This window comes from Phalangium opilio, unplaced genomic scaffold (genome assembly GCF_054372755.1).
Source record: "Phalangium opilio isolate 3A_F unplaced genomic scaffold, DU_Popi_V2 ptg000013l_1, whole genome shotgun sequence".
In the NCBI taxonomy this organism is placed as follows: Eukaryota; Metazoa; Arthropoda; class Arachnida; order Opiliones; family Phalangiidae; genus Phalangium; species Phalangium opilio.
This window is the reverse complement of record NW_028324148.1, coordinates 10,518,313-10,531,519: the sequence shown is the minus strand read 5'-3', so window position 1 is coordinate 10,531,519 and position 13,207 is coordinate 10,518,313.

Sequence of the window (13,207 nt, the reverse complement as noted above, 5' to 3'; positions counted from 1 at the left end):
AATTATACAACATCTCTTGCAAAAACCAATGCTTAAAAACATTTTTCTTCTTTCCAAAATAATTGACCAATAAATAAGGAAAAAGAAATTAGGTAATGACGGTGGAAGTGACGTATGTACATTTGGGTTGTGTTAAGGTATGGCGGGAGATTCAAATGTCAATTTCGAATGGGTTTAGAGTATACGGTTTTAAGCGAGGCTCCAAATGCAACCGACCCAAATCTTTCATCCAAAGGATTGAGAATTTTAGACAATGGGTCCGTAAACCAAACTACTTTAAAAAACTTTTAAATCCGGTAAAGAAGTGTGATTTTGCATAATGAAAAACATACAAAAAAAAAACTGTCCGAAATATATTTCAATTAAAATATAAGAATGTTAGTTACTTGCAAATGGCTGACGTATTCCGACCTCCTGTATATAGATGGTTTACACACAAGGAGGATTCATACCATTTACACCAGGAGAACGGGCTACATGGAGGACAAAAACCAGTCTGCTTTTGTCCTCCAGGTATCCCGGCCTCCTGGTGTAAATGGTATGAATCCTCCGTGTGAGTAAAGCATCTATTGGAATAACGAAAGAACGCAATGAACACTGAAGCCAGGTCATCGGTACTTTGAGTAGGTGTAGGCCGTATTTTGAACCATAAACGAACATCATTTCTCCACTGGAAGTTGTCAAATTGAAAGAGGACATAGTTGCAGCCGCGATAGATAATCCACCCGGAAACACGGCCAAGCTTCGACTGATTACCATCTTTTTCTGGAAGGAGAAAGTTACTTCACTTCCGTTTTAAATGAAAACTAATAGCGACGAAGCTTATTAGTGTAGGAAGAACGGGCCACTCTAAGTAAAAGGTTTTAGGGATTATAGTTGTCTGTAGTTTATCTAGTATCTAGAGGGGCTTCTCCTTGTGTCGTATTTCTAGTAGAATGGCGTCTTATCGTGGCAGATTTAGGCCTACTTGAAGAAGAACCAACTACGACCTCTATCACTAATCGTAACCCGTCTTCATGAGGAAAGGAAATCAAACGTCTCCTGTTTTGTTCCGATTTAAATAAGAAACAAATTTAGCGTATTAGTCTCTTATTTTTGACTCTCGAATGTTCAACGCTATAAGCCCTTAAGCCAGATCCATACTTACGAATTATAGGTTTACAAAACATTAGCGTTCGACTGTCAGATATATCGTGCAACTATATATTAATACAGTTACAACCACGAAGGGACTTTGACGAACTCACGAAGCTAGTAATTTAGTCATCAGATCTTTAACATCATGCAAGAATTACTATAGAAAAAATTCCGAATCAGTGTGAATTAACTCCGCGACTTTTAAGCCGATTTTGGAAAAACTCCCCGACTTTCAAGCCGATTTTCGAAAAACTACCCGACTTTTAAGCCAATTTTCGAAAAACTCCCCGACTTTTAAGCCGATTTTCGAAAAACTCACCGACCTTTAATCCGATTTTCAAAAAACTCCCCGACCTTTAATCCGATTTTCAAAAAAACTCCCCGACCTTTAATCCGATTTTCAAAAAAACTCCCCGACCTTTAATCCGATTTTCAAAAAACTCCACGACCTTTAACCCGATTTTCAAAAAACTCCCCGACCTTTAACCCGATTTTCAAAAAACTCCCCGACCTTTAACCCGATTTTCAAAAAACTCCCCGACCTTTAAGCTGATTTTCAAAAAACTCCCCGACCTTTAAGCTGATTTTCAAAAAACTCCCCGACCTTTAAGCTGATTTTCAAAAAACTCCCCGACCTTTAATCCGATTTTCAAAAAACTCCCCGACCTTTAAGCTGATTTTCAAAAATCTCCCCGACCTTTAATCCGATTTTCCAAAATCTCCCCGACCTTTAATCCGATTTTTGAAAAACTCCCCGACCTTTAATCCGATTTTTGAAAAACTCCCCGACCTTTAACCCGATTTTCAAAAAAAATCCCCGACCTTTAATCCGATTTTCAAAAAAACTCCCCGACCTTTAATCTGATTTTCAAAAAAACTCCCCGACCTTTAATCCGATTTTCAAAAAATTCCACGACCTTTAATCCGATTTTCATAAAACTCTCCGACCTTTAACCCGATTTTCAAAAAACTCCCCGACCTTTAAGCTGATTTTCAAAAAACTCCCCGACCTTTAAGCTGATTTTCAAAAAACTCCCCGACCTTTAATCCGATTTTCAAAAAACTCCCCGACCTTTAAGCTGATTTTCAAAAATCTCCCCGACCTTTAATCCGATTTTCCAAAATCTCCCCGACCTTTAATCCGATTTTTGAAAAACTCCCCGACCTTTAATCCGATTTTTGAAAAACTCCCCGACCTTTAATCCGATTTTTGAAAAACTCCCCGACCTTTAATCCGATTTTTGAAAAACTCCCCGACCTTTAACCCGATTTTCAAAAAAAAATCCCCGACCTTTAATCCGATTTTCAAAAAACTCCCCGACCTTTAATCCGATTTTCAAAAAAACTCCCCGACCTTTAATCTGATTTCCAAAAAAATCCAAGACCTTTAATCCGATTTTCAAAAAACTCCACGACCTTTAATCCGATTTTCATAAAACTCTCCGACCTTTAACCCGATTTTCAAAAAACTCCCCGACCTTTAAGCTGATTTTCAAAAAACTCCCCGACCTTTAAGCTGATTTTCAAAAAACTCCCCGACCTTTAATCCGATTTTCAAAAAACTCCCCGACCTATAAGCTGATTTTCAAAAATCTCCCCGACCTTTAATCTGATTTTCCAAAATCTCCCCGACCTTTAATCCGATTTTTGAAAAACTCCCCGACCTTTAATCCGATTTTTGAAAAACTCCCCGACCTTTAACCCGATTTTCAAAAAAAATCCCCGACCTTTAATCCGATTTTCAAAAAAAAATCTTCTATTAACCTTTGACCATCAGGAAATCTACCTGATAATAAAATTAATTTGGCAAACGTTTTATAGTAGCCGTAGCTGAAAAAGTTAATATACTGTATACAGGGTGATCCAAAAAGAGTGGCAGTTCCGACGTTCAGTGGGCTCTATACGCGATTTTGAGTCAAAAATGTTCTGTGAGACTTTTTTCAAGATAAGATTTTGGTGTTTTACCAATAATCCTTTTAATTTAAGTAAGAAACTGAAGGGGTCATCCGCAAAACACGGCAATCATAACTGGCAAACGGTGTTCATTTGAACCAAAGAGGAGCAGAAACTTTGTAAATAGTGACCGGCTCTGAATTTGGAGGAACTGGTTCCGGTTGTTCACGTGACCATGTCGTCTATTTAAAAATTACCCTTTGTACGTCAACGTTCAACCCAGGCTTTGCCACCACCAAAAATAAGCAGTCGACATAATCTAGCCAATAAAAGATGTCGCTGCTTAGCCAATCAACAAAAACCGGTTCAAGTTACTCCAAAACCGTGGCCGGGTATTTCAAAAGCCTTGTAAAAGGCTAAACTTTCTGCTCCTCTTGGTATATTATCTTGGTATATTATTATGCAAATAACATAGAAATTTTCGACTCAGTCATAGAACCCACTGTATTTCGGTACAACCATGCATTCTGCAACACCCTGTATATTGAATAGGATTTTGATACTTTTCATCTCTTCCGGAACAGCTTATAAATGTGAACGCCTCGCGAATCCTCGCAGCGGGTGTCTAAGCTCAATCTCCCGAAAAGGTGCAAATTTTTAACTCCCGTGTTTCGCTTTATATTTGGCAACCCACCCTTCTTTAATTTCGACACTGACACTCCGTGAAAAGGCGACGGCAACGGCTTCTTATATATATACAGGGTGTTTGTGAAAGGTCCATCAATAATGAAAGGGCGTATTTATTGGGCCATTTTGAGTCGAAAATGTTCTATGACATTTTTCCGTTCGGGCCACTGTTTTCAAGTTATGATTGGAGTAATTTACGGATGACCCCTTAAATTTAATTAAGAAATTGAAAGACAGCGCTAATTTAATGAAGGGGTCATCCCTAAAATATTCAAATCATAACTCGAAAACCATGGCTCGGACGGCAAAATGTCATAGAACATTTTCGACTCAAAATGGCCCAATAAATACGCCCTTTCATTATTGATGGACTTTTCACAAACACCCTGTATAAAAAAATGGCCAAATCTCTTCGAGAGCCGAAGAAACATTAAAAATTGCTTTAATTTATTTAACAAAAGGCGTGACACTCAACGTGTTAAACGGAATGTAACCGTGAGTCAGCGCCGCGATTGACTCTTGGAAGTGGGCCCTGTCAACTCTGGAAATTTATAATCGTTTGCTATATACACATTTCGTTTTTCTACATTATAAGAAATGACGTACTACGAAAATGCAATTTATCATTGTAAAAAACATTTTTACCTGTTCCACGGTACGCTTGCTTGCTTGCTTGGTAGTTGCTAGCTACATGCGTGCCGGACGAGGGGACGATCACTCTCTAGTGCCATGTATGTACGTGTATTACGGATTGCGTCTAATTCAAGGTTGACTTGCCACGGTAATTGGAAAATATTGGAAGTGTCAGGGAATTTGAAATACAACTTGAAATGTTGGTGAATTTGAAATTGGGTGCGTGATATCGGAGAATTTGAAATTGGGTGCGTGATATCGGAGAATTTGAAATTGGGTGCGTGATATCGGAGAATTTGAAATTGGGTGCGTGATATCGGAGAATTTGAAATTGGGTGCGTGATATCGGAGAATTTGAAATTGGGTGCGTGATATCGGAGAATTTGAAATTGGGTGCGTGATATCGGAGAATTTGAAATTGGGTGCGTGATATCGGAGAATTTGAAATTGGGTGCGTGATATCGGAGAATTTGAAATTGGGTGCGTGATATCGGAGAATTTGAAATTGGGTGCGAATGCCAGGAAATTGGATAATGGTTGCATAATTTTGGGGAATTTGAAAATAGGGTGCAAAATTATGGGGAATTTGAAAATAGGGTGCAAAATTATGGGGAATTTGAAAATAGGGTGCAAAATTATGGGGAATTTGAAAATAGGGTGCAAAATTATGGGGAATTTGAAGATAGGGTTGCAAAATTATGGGGAATTTGAAGATAGGGTGCAAAATTATGGGGAATTTGAAAATAGGGTGCAAAATTATGGGGAATTTGAAAATAGGGTGCAAAATTATGGGGAATTTGAAAATAGGGTGCAAAATTATGGGGAATTTGAAAATAGGATGCAAAATTATGGGGAATTTGAAAATAGGGTGCGAAATGCCGGGGAATTTGGAAATAGGGAGCGAAATTCCGGGGAATTTGGAAATAGGGAGCGAAATTCCGGGGAATTTGGAAATAGGGAGCGAAATGCCGGGGAATTTGGAAATAGGGAGCGAACTGCCGGGGAATTTGGAAATAGGGAGCGAACTGCCGGGGAATTTGGAAATAGGGAGCGAACTGCCGGGGAATTTGGAAATAGGGAGCGAACTGCCGGGGAATTTGGAAATAGGGAGCGAACTGCCGGGGAATTTGGAAATAGGGAGCGAAATGCCTGGGAATTTGGAAATAGGGAGCGAAATGCCGGGGAATTTGGAAATAGGGAGCGAAATGCCGGGGAATTTGGAAATAGGGAGCGAAATGCCGGGGAATTTGGAAATAGGGAGCGAAATGCCGGGGAATTTGGAAATAGGGAGCGAAATGCCGGGGAATTTGGAAATAGGGAGTGAAATGCCGGGGAATTTGGAAATAAGGAGCGAAATGCCGGGGAATTTGGAAATAGGGAGCGAAATGCCGGGGAATTTGGAAATACTGATCGAAATGCCGGGGAATTTGGAAATACTGAGCGAAATGCCGGGGAATTTGGAAATACTGAGCGAAATGACGGGGAATTCGGGAATAGGGTGCGAAGTGCCGGCGAATTTGAAAATTTGAGTGAAATGTCGGGGAATTTTGAAATTAAAACTCTGTGATATCCCTCATATAACATAACACTCGTAAGGTCAACACTCTTGTTGCTTTATGAACCTCGTATACTTTTGAGCTGTTTCAAAGTGGATAAATTGAATTTCGCCATTGAAATATCACAGGTCCGCATTTTTGAAATCAAAAGCAGCTCGTTAATTAAATTAGAAATTAATCTAAATGTATCGATTCATAACTTCAAAGAAATAATTTTTTTAAAACTTGAGGTTCAATTTTAACTCTGTAGCTTAGTCAGTTACATCATATGTACCGATTAGGCCGAGTGACTGTCCCCTCGGTACGAGGGCTCGACCCTATATCTTTCTTCGAAAATCTTATTTTTTTTACCCATGGTGGGAAAAACTTGTACAGGATCAACATACGAATGAAACAATTTTTTCTGGTAAAAATAACATACCGAAAAATAAAAATAATTTAGTTATAAGGCGTGTACCGTCTTATTTGTCTCTATATTTCATGACATTCGAAAAATTTATATCCTTTATTTAATTTCGGCTAATCTAAAATTCCACCCAAATTTCTTGAAATGGAAGAAGCCATGCTATACTAGAGAAATTCATGCGGTGTCGTCGTTGTGCTGATAATGCTGTTCATAAACGAAGTATTTTGAAAAGAATCATGACGCAAACAGGGGCTGATTTTAAATGTAGTCAATTGGTAAGGCCAGAAATAAGATGAGACTAGAAGTAAAGAGCTCTAGCATTGGTAGTAGATCCTATCACTAGTGAAAAAATTTGAGGTTTTTATGCCACTTCCATCGCGCCTACACTAGAGAGAAAAAATTGGTAGAGTTCCAAAAAAATTTCCTACCCCCTTCCCCTAAACCAAAAGCCGCGGAACACGGATGCGGGTGCTGGAATCCAGTTCGGCCGTCTACCGCCACGAGCGTCTCACGTTTTGGAGGGAAAATTCAGAAACCGCTACCAGAGGGCCAACCGTTGGTGTGTTATCAAGAATATTCACTTTCGCCAAGTGAAGAATTTGGTTAGCTCAGTACTTCTAGTCTCATCTCACTTCTGGTAAGGCTTAAATCGTTTCATATTTGTATTTAAAGATATTATTTGAGACTTCATCTAATAATGTAGATTGTTGAGCTACCTTCATTGCTAAATCAAAATATCTTAACTGTTAATCTTCTGCACAAGCAAAGGCAGGGTATTGTAGAAGTGACGGCGAGAATTTTCATTCTGCCGCGAAGATACTTGTAGATATGGGAGGAGCTTATATCATATTCCTTTAATTACGTCACCATGCCCGAAGCGTCACTAGAGTATTAGGGTATCCGCGCACATTTAGACGTTTCATCCTCAACAAAGAGAATGTACCAAGAGGAGCGGAAACTGAATTTGGAAATAAGGAGCGGCTCTGAATTTGGAGAAACTACTTCCGGTTGTTCACGTGGCCCTTAAAAATTACCTTATGGTACTTCAACGGTTAACCCAGAGATCAAGCCTTTGCCACCACCAAAATAAGCAGTCGACATAATTTAACCAATAAAAGACGTCGCTGCTTAGCCAATCAGCAAAAACCGGATCTAGTTACTCCAAAAACCGTTGCCGGGTTTTTCAAAAGCTTTGTGAAAGGCTAAAATTTCTGCTCCTCTTGGTATATTCTCTTTGTCCTTACACAGTTTAGAACTGGAGATAAAGATCCCACGTGTCGCTTGTAATTTTTTCCTGTTGGTCTTTCTTAATAAATCATAGCTTTAGAACTCGTTTCCGGTGAAGATTGCAAGGTGCAACCCGAATTTTCCCCAATTGGTCGTTGACCATTCCTGTCATTGTATTCATACATATTGAAGCCAATGGCCAACGAGTTGCCTAGTACTTTTTATCGGCTTCTAGAATCAGCCCATGACCAGCCAATATTATCAACTTCTTTCAAATTGACCATGAAATTAAGTACTTAAAGGAGGGAACAATAGACGTTAGAAAAAATATTCGAATGGAAGGATTAATAGAAAAAGATTGAACATTGCTTTATGAACCTCGTATACTTTCATTTTTGAGCTGCTTCAAAATGAGTAAATTGAATTTCACCATTGAAATATCACAGGTCTGGATTTTTGGAATTAAAACCAACTCGTTTAATAAATTTTAAACTAGTCAGAATGTATCGATTCATAACTTCAAAGAATTCAATTTTTTCTTTCCAGTAACTATCGGAAAAACCATTTGAATTTCAGGTTTAATTTAAAATAATGTGGAAATTATGAATTGTGAAGCGTAAGTAGTCGTTCTTGTATATGAAGTCAATAGTCGAAGTCCTAACTGACTGGCTCTCGTGATTCACAATCATGTGAAGTCAGATATTAGGCGTATAGACCTTTTCGACGTCAAAAGAAGTGGTAGGCAACCCTCAATATGGGGCCATAAAAGGGGTGTTATCCATAAACGTCTTTGTGCACTCTCATGACACAAAAAGGCAACAGCGCAAGGCCGATACAAAAAAATGGCTCAATCTTTTCAGCTCCTACTATGATCATTAGGCCTAAAAGTTTAACGGTTGCTTGAAGGATCAGGTATACGGCTTATATCAATTCGTGCTTCAAGACACCCCCTTATATAAAGTAAATAGAAAAACTCGTAATAATCTGTGAACAATATGAACAGTGATAGATCAAATTAAAGCTAATATAAAATTCATCAATTAGTTAAATATCCTTGCGTGATAGTGGTCTATATCTATAAGATCAATTCCTAGCGAATGACTGACTTCATGGTTTTAGGCTTCGGTTTGCCATCATGGTGGCCCAAAAACGAATAAAATGTTCCCTCGGGCTGACGGGCTATGCTGAAGCCTTTGCTACTGGTTATCTATACAGTGTATACTAGGGAAACCTACTCACAGCGGACATTCTTGCTGTCCTTATTTCAGACTCAGTGAACCCGAGGCGAATTGAGCAGGGTATATACTTCAAAATAACTGAGAGACTCACGAACTCCAATATGTATGAAAACGTTTTAAGATCTTACAACTGGCACTCACAATGTGTTATAAAACCGGGAAAGCTTTGAGCTATGCCCGTGTTTAAATGTAAAATTAGCCAAATGCTTGAGATAAGCTCTCTATTAAATTTTAGAGGTGTCTTTAGCTTGAGCGAGGCAAATTTAAAACTAAGAACATGCTCACTTTGAAATCGCTCATTGAGTCCCATATCTGATATATGTAAAAGTTGCGATACTCATTGATAAATAGTTTTGAAGTAGTTTATATCCAAATGTCTGAAAATTCCATTTGTGTAGTTAACAAATTGTCTGGATATGCAATTATCGGAAAAGAGATGAAAAAATTATATGGAATTCAAAATGAATTTTACTTGATGTAAGGCTAAGCTTGAACTTGAGCTTAATAAACGTTTTTAGTTAGATTACTAACAACTGGATGAATACTAAACTGACTCGGCATAGATAGAAACATTATTGAGTCCTATGAAATCCAGGGAGCCCAGAGGTCCTATATATAATTTATATAAAATCCTATATACAGGGTGTTTCTGATAAGTCTGCCATAAATCAAGGGGCGTGTTCTTTGGGTCAAACTGAGTGGAAAGTGTCAAAGAACATGGGGTGTACAAGAATTTGCAACGAAGATATGGCCCCCCAAACATTGGCCCCTAAAACAAGAAAATATTCGAAAATGTAGACTAAAACAAATTCAGCCTTATCAACTTGTTTAGAAATATGAGACAATTTCAATAGTTTCCCTCTAACATCGTTATTGAACTTTCACCTGGCAGAAGTGTATTAAATGAGTAGAAGTATGCCTACTCTAGTAAAGTAAATTCAAAGTATCATGGTACCTTTCGGTTGGTATTACTTTTATTCTTAACAAGTTAACATGGACGTTACAGGTATTGTTCAAAATGTCCACCAACGGCGTTAAGACAAACATGAACCCGTCTTTCGAAAGATTCTTGGACATGTTGGAAGATTCCTGGCATGTTCCTGATTGTTTGACAACCTTCAATAATTCGTCTTCGCAAGTCTTCCTCATCACGGACTTCATTCTTGTACACGATGTCTTTGAGATGACCCCAAAGATAGAAATCGCACGGATTTAAATTCGGAGATCTGGCTGGCCACGCAACTGGTCCTCCACGCCCAATCCACCTCAAATTAAACGTAGCATTAAGATGTTCTCTAACTGCACGGCTGAAATGTGGGGGTGCCCCGTCGTGCATAAACCACATGTCACGAAGTAATGCTAACGGTATGTCCTCGAGTAGTTCAGGTAAAGTGTCTCTTAAGAACGTGAGATATGCTTCACCATTTAGTCTGGGTGGAAGAAAATGTGGACCTAGTAAATGATTACCGACAATGCCGCACCATACGTTTAAAGAAAATTGCTGTTGGTGACTTCTAACACTAGTTGCGTGTGGGTTTAATTGGCGCCATTCGTGGTGGTTGTGATAGTTCAGAATTCCATCCCGGGAAAAATGTGCCTCGTCGGTTACTAAAAGGACCCGTGGAAATTGATTGTCCTCTACTCTGGCCAAAAACCACTCGCAAAAGTCGATGCGTCTTGGATAATCTGCCGGGTTAAGAGCTTGCACCTTTTGAATATGATACGGGTGAAACTGATGTCCGCGGAGAATTCGCCAGACCAAAACGTGATTAACATGTAATTGTCGTCCAACTTGTCTGGTACTTGTCGAGGGGTCCTCATCGAACATGGCAAGGACGTCTTCCTCGATTTCCTCCATGTCTTCTGGAATGTCTCGCTCTCGAACGTTGTTGGGTTGTACTTGTCCGATGTCCCTCAAGCGCCTGTCAACAGCCTCGAACGTACGACGATTTGGTATGCGTCGTTGCGGAAATTGTTCCTGGTATCGCCGCTGTGCTTCCACTGAATTGCCCTGCGCCAGTCCATACATGAGATGCATGTCTGCATATTCTGCATTGGTATACGCCATACTGTACTACCACACGTTCGTTCGAAGTGATACTGTGACGTTATCAACAACATCGCGTTACTTTATAGCAAACCACCGTTTAGTTTTTACGTTTGCGTCATGACTGTCAGCATTGTTTTTTATTCACAAACGTAAACAATAAACGGTGGTTTGCTAAAAAGTCTTTGGGGTCATCTCAAAGATTTTTTTGACATCGTGTACAAGAATGAAGTCCGTGAATAAAAAACAATGCTGACAGTCATGACGCAAACGTAAAAACTAAACGGTGGTTTGCTATAAAGTAACGCGATGTTGTTGATAACGTCACAGTATCACTTCGAACGAACGTGTGGTAGTACAGTATGGCGTATACCAATGCAGAATATGCAGACATGCATCTCATGTATGGACTGGCGCAGGGCAATTCAGTGGAAGCACAGCGGCGATACCAGGAACAATTTCCGCAACGACGCATACCAAATCGTCGTACGTTCGAGGCTGTTGACAGGCGCTTGAGGGACATCGGACAAGTACAACCCAACAACGTTCGAGAGCGAGACATTCCAGAAGACATGGAGGAAATCGAGGAAGACGTCCTTGCCATGTTCGATGAGGACCCCTCGACAAGTACCAGACAAGTTGGACGACAATTACATGTTAATCACGTTTTGGTCTGGCGAATTCTCCGCGGACATCAGTTTCACCCGTATCATATTCAAAAGGTGCAAGCTCTTAACCCGGCAGAATATCCAAGACTCATCGACTTTTGCGAGTGGTTTTTGGCCAGAGTAGAGGACAATCAATTTCCACGGGTCCTTTTAGTAACCGACGAGGCACATTTTTCCCGGGATGGAATTCTGAACTATCACAACCACCACGAATGGCGCCAATTTAACCCACACGCAACTAGTGTTAGAAGTCACCAACAGCAATTTTCTTTAAACGTATGGTGCGGCATTGTCGGTAATCATTTACTAGGTCCGCATTTTCTTCCACCCAGACTAAATGGTGAAGCATATCTCACGTTCTTAAGAGACACTTTACCTGAACTACTCGAGGACATACCGTTAGCATTACTTCGTGACATGTGGTTTATGCACGACGGGGCACCCCCACATTTCAGCCGTGCAGTTAGAGAACATCTTAATGCTACGTTTAATTTGAGGTGGATTGGGCGTGGAGGACCAGTTGCGTGGCCAGCCAGATCTCCGGATTTAAATCCGTGCGATTTCTATCTTTGGGGTCATCTCAAAGACATCGTGTACAAGAATGAAGTCCGTGATGAGGAAGACTTGCGAAGACGAATTATTGAAGGTTGTCAAACAATCAGGAACATGCCAGGAATCTTCCAACATGTCCAAGAATCTTTCGAAAGACGGGTTCATGTTTGTCTTAACGCCGTTGGTGGACATTTTGAACAATACCTGTAACGTCCATGTTAACTTGTTAAGAATAAAAGTAATACCAACCGAAAGGTACCATGATACTTTGAATTTACTTTACTAGAGTAGGCATACTTCTACTCATTTAATACACTTCTGCCAGGTGAAAGTTCAATAACGATGTTAGAGGGAAACTATTGAAATTGTCTCATATTTCTAAACAAGTTGATAAGGCTGAATTTGTTTTAGTCTACATTTTCGAATATTTTCTTGTTTTAGGGGCCAATGTTTGGGGGGCCATATCTTCGTTGCAAATTCTTGTACACCCCATGTTCTTTGACACTTTCCACTCAGTTTGACCCAAAGAACACGCCCCTTGATTTATGGCAGACTTATCAGAAACACCCTGTATTTGAACCTAAAAGGTCCTATAAAATCCTATATTTTTGAATCTGAAAGGTATTATAAAATCCTATATATTTAACTTATAGTGTTTTCCTTTGTGGTCGCCTGAGAGCGCTCCATATTTTCGTGTTACGTCATCGCTCTAGCTCGGAGGACCGAATGTAGTTGCTCCCAGTGAAAGACAGAAGTTTTTTCAGAGCGGTTTTGTGACGTCATTAGGCGCTCCACTTTGGTCGCTCCGTCTCTAGAGTCGGAGCAGTTGGGATCAATCCGGGAGGGAGCGACTGGGTCTATGTAAGACGCCAATCAGTCTCGGAGCAGCTAGTTTTTTTAACTGAAAGACGAATTTTTTTCGGAGCGCTCGGATCACCTCAAAGAAAAACGCTATTAGTCGAAGTTTTACTATAGTTTAGCATCATTGTTATCAAAATTTAGCTCTTTCAGTGAGATCACATTTCACTAGACAACCAAATTGCGCGGTTTGCTCAGGATTTTTTTTATATTATATTTTAATTACGATCCTAATTTCAGAGTAAAATTCAATTTCTTATATTTCTTTTGAAATTTTTCTACATGGCTTAAGCAAAGTAGCATTA